This window comes from Bidens hawaiensis, unplaced genomic scaffold (genome assembly GCF_021521415.1).
Source record: "Bidens hawaiensis isolate Kalapana, Puna unplaced genomic scaffold, B.hawaiensis_p1.1 tig00060340_1, whole genome shotgun sequence".
Taxonomy (NCBI): domain Eukaryota; kingdom Viridiplantae; phylum Streptophyta; class Magnoliopsida; order Asterales; family Asteraceae; genus Bidens; species Bidens hawaiensis.
In genome coordinates, this window is record NW_027500891.1 from 59,453 (window position 1) to 70,496 (window position 11,044).

Genomic DNA, 11,044 nt, shown 5'->3' on the forward strand with positions numbered 1-11,044 from the left:
TTTTATATTAATTTTGAGGTATAAATTGCGATCAAGTCCTAGATTAGGATCTAAAATCATTTTGTTGCGAAGATTCCGAAAACAAGGCCTATGGATATCAACTTTTACCATCTTTTGATGATTAAAGTATTAAGATTTTGACTCTAGTGTTAGATAAAGTTTTCAAGGAAAAAAAACTTAAAAATATTAAATCAGGGTGGAAATTTGAAGCTGTAACAGGACGAGTGTTTTAGTTTTAGGTATTGAATCATATAACAAGACTAAATTTTATCGTTACATTGTACTAATTTTAACACGGTGGCGACTTTAGTTTTATTCCAATTGCCTGTTCTTTAGACAAATAACATTTAAATTCACTAGATAGTCCTTGTTGTTTGCAAATAAAGTTAGAGCGGAGCAGTTTTGTACATAGTATGTGGTCATATAGGTTGTATAACTTGTTGTCTAGTTAACAATTTTTGTGTGAGTCACACATTATCCTGGTTGCATGATTTGGCAAAAACAACTTCATACGATATAAATGACAATTGTTCTTGTATTGATAATTTAATACACCCCGCATGATTACTTTTCTACTATCATGCAACCCATATGACTATATTATCCATATGCAGGGCAAAGCTTAGTGAGGGTCAACACCCCCAGTCTTTCACGCAGTGGTGCAAATTTAGTCGTTTTTCTCATGAAATTTTTATACGTTATATAAATTTACCCGTTTTCAATCAAAAAATTGAATCCAACCCCCTCATTTATAATTTTCATTTTTATATATTTTGAGGTTAGGCCCACAATGTTTTTGTCCATGCTTACCATTGTCCATATGACATGAAATGCAAGTATAGTATGCATCTTTAACTTAGACCTTACTTTATTAGATCATATTGCTTATTGTGAATTTTATAATAATGATTGAATGTTTGCAACTACATGTCAAACATCATAATCCAAAAAACATTCGGCTAATGATATTGTTGTGAGGAAACCGACAAAAAAAGTGAAATAAAGAAACAAATAATGTAATATTTTGGTTAAGTTTTAGTCCTTTTTCACTTTGGACATATCTAAATATCTTGACTTTTGGAACAAATTTTGGAACGTGATTGAAGGTCTCATTATAAGCAATTGATGTTTCATGATTATGCTAGTGACTGCTTTTCTGTTAGGCCTGGATATCATTTTTCTAAGTCGAAGGTAAGCTGATTTCGTAAGAGAATAGAAGACATATACGAATACGGTTATATAGAGGGAGGTTAGGTGATAGTAGAGCAATGGACGAATCTTCATAGGGACCCAACGGGTCCTTAAGCTTCATCATTGAGTAGAGTATACGAGTGCATCTTCCCTTTGGTTGCATCATATATTTATCTAAATTGGATATGACTAATCCCACAAGATTACGACGAGTATTTATAACAAATAAAGTGTATGTTCGTAGATGCATGAACAATCATGCATGCATGTATTTTGTTGGTAATTTAGGACTCTAACCACATGTTGGTAAGTTTGAGAGATCAATATTGACAAGTAGGTAATAGTTTATTATGTTTCCTAATTACAATAGGTTCGACTATGATTTACTCGAACTAGTGGACATGTATAAGTGGATGCCTAAGTACTTGACCTAGCACACACAAAACTACATATAGAATAATGGTCATGTAAGCGTTAGGCTATGTGTTATGAGTCACTTTTCATCATTTTGGATTACTCGTCACATAATTCTCAACCTGTGTTATATATCATTCTTCAACTATTTATTTGTAGTATTAAAATACATACACATGTGTGTATATGTGTAAGTGTGAGTAAGAGGCTCAATGAGTCGCGTGACAATCTAGTTTCAGCCTCGGCGCACTACCATTGGTATGCTATGGTGTTGGTGAGCTCACGGCAGGCTCCATTTGAAAATACAAACTTCTCTCGTCTGAGTTTCAAACTCCTTACAAAATATCATAAAATTTGTAATGTAAAACGATCGGTGTCTATCCACGGTACTCAATGCATGGACTTCAAACATGATATTCAATTGGATTTATTACTGTTCCCGCCAAAACCAGGCACGAAAAAAAGACCTTTGACCGGTTTTAGAAATTAATGTTGGAAGATGTTTGGTTAAGGACGTACATACGACTAAACTCAGAATGAACGGTTTGTCCAAAAATAGTAATTTTGATGCCTTTTTACAAACAAATGGTGACTTATCATAGTATCATCCCACCTGGTACGTGTCACACTCACTCATATTTACTTTATTTCATTTCATTCTTATCTTTATTTATAAGTTTTTCAAAAATATCACATGCTACTAGAAAAAAATTGTTAATTTTCAACATATAGTTTTATTAATTTGAGATAAGTTAAGGGACAATTATTATTATTATATAAACGAATTAGCACCTCTCACAAACATTGTTTGTTACCATCACACATCTCTTAATGTGGCCATCTCGATCACTGTCGTTGCTGACGCTATTACCACCCGGTACCAGCATCAACTCCTTACTCCACAATTGTCGCACCTCACCACCACCACCACCATCACCCATCACCATTCGCCACTAGGGCGCCACATCCACCATTAATCCCATTTATAGATAGATAATATTTTGTTACATTTCTTTTATTATATATTTTGCCTACAAAATGAATTAGGATGGGTTAAGTGTTTCCCGCCATAGTCAACAGTCGTTATCATGCAGACAAATAAGATATACTGGTTCTGGTTTGGTGCAGCTCTTGGTTCCAAATGTGAAAAAGTAGGGCCTTGCTTTTGACCCTTTCGTTTTCAGATTTCACATGTTTCTGTAAAACAAACAAAAAAAATATATTAATCAATGCATTTGCTTTATTCAACATATCAATTTTTTTTCAGAAGTCAAACAAGATGTATACAGATTCAAACTAAACCGTATGCTTCCGTTTGGAACAACATTTTATATTTTGACTCGGTCAAGCAAATTAACAAATGTCACAATACATGAACGCGTGCTCTTATTATAAATAACTAAATATAAGTGCTTTAATGGATTTCATGTCAAATCAGTAATCACCATAAACAAGTAACTCAGGTCCGGCACTCCGACTCCAAGAACGGTTAAAAAAATTTTATTTTTGGGCCGAATGCAAAAAAATTTAGGCCTAACTTTTTTGGTCTTGATAGAAAAGGGTATCTTGTTGGATTTAAATATTTTAATTTTTAAATGAGCATTAATTTTTTTGGATCTTATGATTTGGTTGTGAAAAAAACATTTTTTTTACAAAAATAAGGTTAAAATTGTGAAGTAAGGTTAGAAACCATAACCTTTTGGTTGAAAGCCATACCCCTTTGCTATTAAACCAAACTTGTGGTTATGTAATTAGGTTCAAACATTATATATACATATTGTTTTTCATAAAAATATATATATATAATTTTCCGGGCCTATCAGGGTGTCGGACCGGGGTCTGTCGACCACCCGGCCCTCCCTTATAGCCGACCCTAAAGTAACTTATTTCAGTGAGTTTATAATCATGTTACACGCAATAGTTTCTTCTGTTTGATGTTGCGGGTTCTGATCTCACTCATGTACCATATCCTGAGTTTAAGCATGGGTGAAGCACCACTAGATAGATTATACCTCATGACATTTTGAACACCCCCTGGGCGAGAGTTTTCTGGGGTCTAGCCACGTGTTAGTCATTCAGAAATAAAAAAACTAAGTTAAACATAAAAAAAATTTATTAACGCAGCAATAATGTTTGCATAATTTCATGTACGATATTAAATTATTTTATTTGTGTGCCTTGTGAAATAAGGGTGACCATGCCCACAGCAGATGCACATGCATTCAACTCTCATCTACCCGTAATCTCCACTACTTTAGGTTGGTTTCTGCATTTATTTATGTTTTAACATCATGGGGAAAACATATTATTATGTTTTCGTATTTGTAAATAATTGTTATATGGTTAAATACTTTTATCTTATGTTTATGATCAAAACAAATATATTTATTTTATGTAAAAGAAAAAAAAACTTTCGGGTTGTCTTATGTTTGTTTAAATCATGTTACGGCCCAAAAATTAGACGAGTTGAGAGATGAGAATCAAGAAAGCTAGAAGAGACTAATCAATACTTGACCTAAGTATTAAGCAATTGGGGTCACATATCTTTATAACGACAATTTAGATCACTGACGGGCCACTAGCCAACCAAATCATGTCTATTCCTTGAGTATGAAAGCATTGGGTGCTTGGTTGGCGCACCCCTAAATGAAAGCTTGTACATCATTCTTCCCCATTAGTATTTAGTATTGACTCGGATACCATCCTCAGAAGAAAATCCACAATATGTAAGAAAATCCACTAGCCAATTATCTAAAATAACTATTTTATGACAAGTGAGACTTCAACCCAAGAGCCCCTGTTAAATGAAGTCTTTGGGGTCACTTATATTTTTCTTTTATTGTTATATAGTATACAATTCACGTTTTTTAATACTATAGGAAAATTGATACTGATTAACCACATATATAGACAAAAAAATTATTGATAAAAAATACCAAGTTTATTATTGTATTAAGAAAGTAATTGAGTTTCTAATGATTCTATGTTTCACGGTAAGTACACATAGGTACGAACCCGGTACGTTGTTAAACATAAATGCTTGAATTTAAGATGGATCGGATAATCGGGAGTTATCCCAAATTCTTAGATGTGTACATAACTCGCTTGGTTGTGTTCTAATTGGAATTAGACAAAAGGGGGGGGGGGGGGGGGGTTAAGAGAATCAATTGAATGACCTTATGGAAGAGCTCGAAAAGCATTGTGTTGTCCCAAGAGCCGGATAAATGAGTTTGGAGGCCTAATGTTATGAATGATTTCTCGGTTAGAGGAGTTTGACGAAGTATAGATGATGTTTTGCTTCGGTCAGGGGCTCACCATATTATATGGTACAATTGCATCCCACGAAAGGTTAATGTGTGTATGTTTGGAACATACTTGTCAATAGTGGTCAATAGCGAAGGCCATCTATACGCTACGATAACGATGAAATAGCTGTTTAATCGATTTCAATGCCTAAAAAAAACCTAATTAACGCTATATCACGCTATTAAGGCACTAAACATCAAATAACCTCTTTTTTATATTAAAAAAACATTTTCTCAAGGAACTATCAAGAAAAAACTATTTTTTTTAATATAATGTTACGCAGTTTTCTTTTATTGGTATAGTAGTAGAAACCGAAAATGTATAAAAGGGGTGTTTGGGATTCCTATCATTCACTATTGTACATGTAATCACTTGAGTTTGGTCCGCCTATCTCGTTTTTTTAACAACGTTTGGAACTAACCCCAATACCTGAGTGAGTCTTCTTGAGACAAGATGTCACTAATCTATACTGATTTTAACACTTTAGGCCTGACTCATCAAAAAACACCCATCTAAGAGGAAACTCACAATTGTAGGAAGCACCGCTAAGTCATGTTTCAAACATAAGACCATAAAGACCATAAGTCAAAACCATCACCTCCATATTATCGGATAAAATACTTAGGTTAAGTGTGAATAGTTAGCCTATGCACATTTTTTTAATACCTATTATAAAAGGAAGACATTGAAGAATGGAGATACATGTGGCATAAAAAGCTGTCGGATACATCTGAAATCTCTCGTCCACACCACCACTTTGACGACAGTGTTTCTTCCTTTGTGTCGTTCCATGTTTTAAGGGATTTTTATAATTTTTTTTATCAATTTATTTAAAATAATTGATGAGATGATAATATTACCATTATTGATAAGTTAAATAAGTATAAAAGGCAGAAAAGAGAAAAAGCATTTGCATATTTGATTTTTCATTAAACTTAAATTAAAGTTTTTGACATTTTTTGAACTTTTTATAAAATTAATACACTTTATTTTTATAAACGTTTGATTTTCTTTAATTTAACACGCGTTTTATACATGACAACATTTCGTTAACTTTCAGATTTTCCAACTTTACAATCTACGTATATGATTAGTTCATGTAACGATACATTTTCCATATTATAACAGTGTATCTAATGCATTACCTGATTCATCCAATTTTGTATTCGTTATCATTGAAACTATGCATTTTATCTCGTAAATTCCCCTCTAAAATCTACCCATATAGCAAACATTTAAAAATAAAAAGAATAATAATGATTATTAATTTACACTTTCAACTATTAGTCATCATTGTTTCATTAAGGGTGTCAGAAGAATAGAATAGGGTCGTCTATGAGAATCATGAAAAAATGGAGCCGAAAACAAAAAAAAATTGGCCTTAAATTAGTTGAGTAGTTGGGTTTAAAAATTAAGAAAAAATATACATATAATTGTTTTTAAAAAAAATTTCAAGCCTATCGGGCAAGGGTTGATTGACCACCCGGCCCTGCCTCATAGCCGGCCTTGAAGAAGAATATTGATTTTAGGCCATACAAAGCCATCTAAATTAGGAGAAAATTGAAACTGGGTTGAGGTGGGGATTTGGATCCAATAAAAACGGGAACACCGTGATCCCAAAACCGGGGAAAAATTTGGATCGGGGAATCAGCGAAATCAGGACCACTCCGTATGATCTGCATCATCATCTTTCTCAACATGAACCTCAAATGCACATAGATTATCAAACATAAAGATAACCCAAATCACTGGGCAATCATGTAAAACAATATTTTAAATACATATCAACCAACATGATACAACACTAACATATTCACACAATGCACTGGATTATTCTATGAACGGTCACAAATTAACCATTGCACTTATTTTACAATGTGCAAACAGGATCGAACAATTAATTATTAAACAAGAAATTGTACTCTGTTAAGTAGGAGACAAGTATGGCGTATGGCCAGGCTAATGATCAGCAAATAAACATTAATCAACATTAATCAAAACGCCTGACTTAATTATTGGTATTCACCAGTGATATCTGCAAATTGGAATTCACACTCGTAAAGTTTGAAATCTTTTATACCAAATCATGTTTGCAAAAGATAAAAAAAATTTACCAGAAGAATATCTTCATCAGTGCCGTAGGACTTCCGAGCTTCTTCCAAGCATTTTGATGAGATCCTATCAGTTTTCCTATTTACATATTCATAAATTAAAATAAGCGACAACTAATATGTTATTCAGAAAAATAATATGTTTTACCTAGAGCTGGCTGGATCTCGGATCTCAAACTCATCGGCATGGCCATCATAGCCACATATAATTACATAATGACCTGTAACAATTAAATAAATCAACCAGTTAGCTATTTATATGTCTTCCTTTCAAATAAAAGAGTAAAAAGGTTCACTTCATACCAGTATAAAAACGTGGCATCCGAACATCCTCCTCCCAAGGTTGACTACAAAATTTAAAACTCATCTATAACATGTAATTTTCTACTAAAAATGCATCTTTGTAAAAGTATGAGTCAAGTATGTAACTATGTACCTCAAAATGCACTGGTCAACTAAAGCGATCACAATATATATTTCCCTGATAAGATAAAAAGGACGATTTCTTCTCCCTTAACTGACCTGTGCTGTTAACAAGGAGAAACATGTTTACTTATAACAAGAATCTAAACAATTGTAAATGTTTAATAAACAACAATATAAATCAAATAGTTGATGTTACCTCAATATTAATTCCCTCTTCTACTGATCTTTGAAATAGCATATCTACTCTGCTAATATCATTGGCCAATTGCTCCTGCAAAAACCAAAACTGTTTTAAGGATCTTGTATTGTTGAAATTGAATATTGCAAAATGACTAATAGATTATAAAATGTAACTAAAATCTCCAAGATAATATGATTGCTAGAAGGGAAATTTACTTTGTAAAAATTCTCCATTGAAAAATCTGGATTCGCACCTAATGTTACGGTGTAGAATGAGAATGTAATAGAAAGCTTTTGCAATAAATATGCAAGATCAACGGTCCAAATGCTACAAAACACACTAACAATGAAAACTTCATCAAAATTTACCTGCACAAATCTACACATCACAATAAGAAAAACAAAATCCACTTTTTGACAATTTTGTAAATTGCCGATCCGTTACACAACTACTGACCCCTTTCGGTGCACATGATTCCCTTTGTTCATCACTATCGGAGAACTATTAATACACTTGACCAAGGGAATGTTTGCGAAAGATGTAGTTGTACTGTTGTAGTCTCGAGTTATGAGCTTTAGTCAGTTAATGTTTGAAATAGAAGTACTTAGCAAAAGTGCACACGTGTATAACTATATCCACATACTTGGTTTTAAAAGGCACGAGGTGCTAAGGGGGCAACATTCATAAAATTCTTGAAAACTAATTCTAGGTAACACTAATAAAGGAGATGGAAAAATTCAGCAGATAGTAACCAAGTTTTCCAAGAGTCACTATAGTCACTCAATTTTTTTGTTTCATCTAAAGTCATTTAACTTTCATTAGGTGTTCAAAAATTAAGAACCTAAACGGAACATGTATGAATCTTGGTTACTGTTTAGTGACTATTTATTCTCATGAAAACTTGGTTACTGTCCAATTAGAAAACTCAATTTGGACAATCATGAAACTTGGTGTTTATTGGTGAATATTTCTTTCTTCACTATTATCTCCTACTTCAAGTTAATTTAAAAAAAATAACTACCAAAAAGTACCAGGATTAATATATGTGCTCCCATCAGATCACTTAGTTTGAAAGAAATTCAACACATAAAAAAACTTCACAATATTGAAACACATTGAAATTTAACACATAAAAAAACACATATTGAGAGACCTTAATGGAGCATTTGGGAAACTTGGTTACTATTGTTTGAAACTTTTTCATAAATGAAATACACACAACTAAATAATATAAAATCATAAACTACTCTTCCAGGCTACCAGTAAGTTACGAGGCCACGTCTCAAGCCTAAGGGCTTTTAATAAAACAATTATACAGAAGAATAAGCATATTTCAATACTCCATGCAGCCCTTCAGTATTGGCCGATAGATTATTAGAGATACAGATAAGAATATGTTCTATGCATCAAAAGTACAGGCAAACAATCCCTTTCAAAATAACTGTTCACAATATATCACAGGTTGGAAGCTTGAATAGGGTTAAAAAAACCCATCTTCTATATAGAAAAATGATCTTTATTTTAGAAAAAAAAAACTTAGAAGACTATCGAATAACAAGATACTTTAATCCTATACTGGATGGTTAAGCTAACTGAAGAGGTATGTACCCGCCTCAACACCGAGCGAGGCGGGTCAACCCACAAGATATAGACAAGAGGCTTGAAATCAAGAAGGCACAAAGCCAAAACCTATGCGCATGGCGCATATCACATATGCTCATGCATCACATGCTCAGGCATCACATATGCTCAGGCATCACATATGCTCACGCATATCACATGCTCACGCATATCACATCTGCGCGTGGCGCATATCACATGCTTGTGCATATCACATCTGCGCATGAAACATCTGCGCGTGAGAATAAAGAGAAGACCTCGCGCATCCTCAGGATAGGCGCATATCACACATGCACATAATCAACCTCGTCCTTATCCAAATCAGGATTAGGGCAACCTTGATTGTGCACGTCAGACAACCTTCCAGAAGGTATCTTTTTAAGGAATAAGAATATGCTGATGTTGACAGCTGCCAATGAAAGGTGGACAACTCAGCAAAACCCATGTGCTACCACGTGATTATAACCAATGAAAAAGCACCAGGTGTCCCAAGGACACGTGGCGCGAAGCAATAGGAGGAGGCCAACAAGGCCCTAATTGGGTCTGAGCCCAATTATTGGAAACCCTAGCACTATAAATACCACATCAACTCCACAAGGAGAGGCACGCCCAATTACACAGTATTCAGCTATATTAAGCAATACACTCCAATTTCCTTACTCTCATATTATTATCTTCTCCTGCAAATTCTTATTCTCACACCGGAGGGTTACCCCAAAGATAACCCCTCTGTCCCTTTCTGAGGGGTAAGTTTACGGTGCTGTTCATTTTGTAGGTGGAAGAATCCAGATCCCAGAGAACCATCGGTGAAATAGCATAATCACACCCGAGGAAAGTAGATCGTCTACCAGCGAGTCGATCCACGTTTCTTCACTAACCATAAACAACAATAAAGAACAACAGTCTAAAAAACAATAATATATTATACAAAAATAACTACTATAAAGATACCTGGTTGTACGACAAATCTCTTCCAGATCTTGGAGATCATACTGGTCGAGACCAAGTGTTTTCAAAACCATAAGAACACAAGCAAGACCACAATCCCAAGATCGCAACTGTTTTATATGCTGGACCTACACCAAGACAGAACTCCATCAACTAGCAAAACCAACACCTTAAACAACATAAACCGTGAACCATCAAACGGGCTTACTTCAACAAAGTGTGATCGGCCCAAAACCGCCTTGTTGACATTCCCACTTTTTAATGACAATTTGAAGTTGAATGATTCAGCCAAACTTAAATCATCTTCTTCATCTTCATTAGCATTATGTCCTTCAGCTTTTAGCAGCTTGTTTAAAAGGCTATGTATTGGCCACATCATATACAACTAGTATTTCTTTGTGTATATAAGTTATAAACTAGGTCCAATGAAGCACTGTTTTCTGCATATAAATTAATAACTAGGTCAAATTAAGACTAGTTAAACCTACAATTCCAATGAATGTAGTAGCGGAATTCACTGCAAGTAAGTTAGGCGTACCACATACAATTGCAGTCTTACAGAATCATAAACTAAGGCTGTAAAAGAAAACCTAATAGAATGAGAAAACTGAAATCAAAATTAATCTAAATTCAAATGAAGCGGAAAGTCAACACAGTCAGCATGTGACATCCAATATTTAATATGAAAGTTAAATCAAAATTAACCTAAATCAAAATCTAGACTTCACCGGAAATTGACATGTAACAAAAAAAATTAACTTTTAGGTGTCTTACAAAGCTGACACGTTAGGTCAAATTAAGAGGTGTTTCCTCCATATCAATATTGTTGAAGAAACACTAATCGACC

The 11,044-nt window shown here is 34.0% G+C and overlaps 1 pseudogene across 1 annotated transcript; it reads right to left on the reverse strand.

Annotated features, from left to right (window-relative positions):
• Positions 1–6,913: 6,913 nt before the first annotated feature.
• Positions 6,914–10,573, reverse strand: LOC143603034 (guanylyl cyclase 1-like; annotated as a pseudogene). Its single transcript, XR_013147977.1, has 9 exons — positions 10,406–10,573; positions 10,201–10,325; positions 7,845–7,956; positions 7,645–7,719; positions 7,459–7,549; positions 7,324–7,369; positions 7,171–7,268; positions 7,026–7,101; positions 6,914–6,946 (listed from the first exon to the last, which is right to left on the reverse strand). The product of XR_013147977.1 is annotated as a guanylyl cyclase 1-like (transcript).
• Between the last annotated feature and the right edge of the window lie 471 nt (positions 10,574–11,044).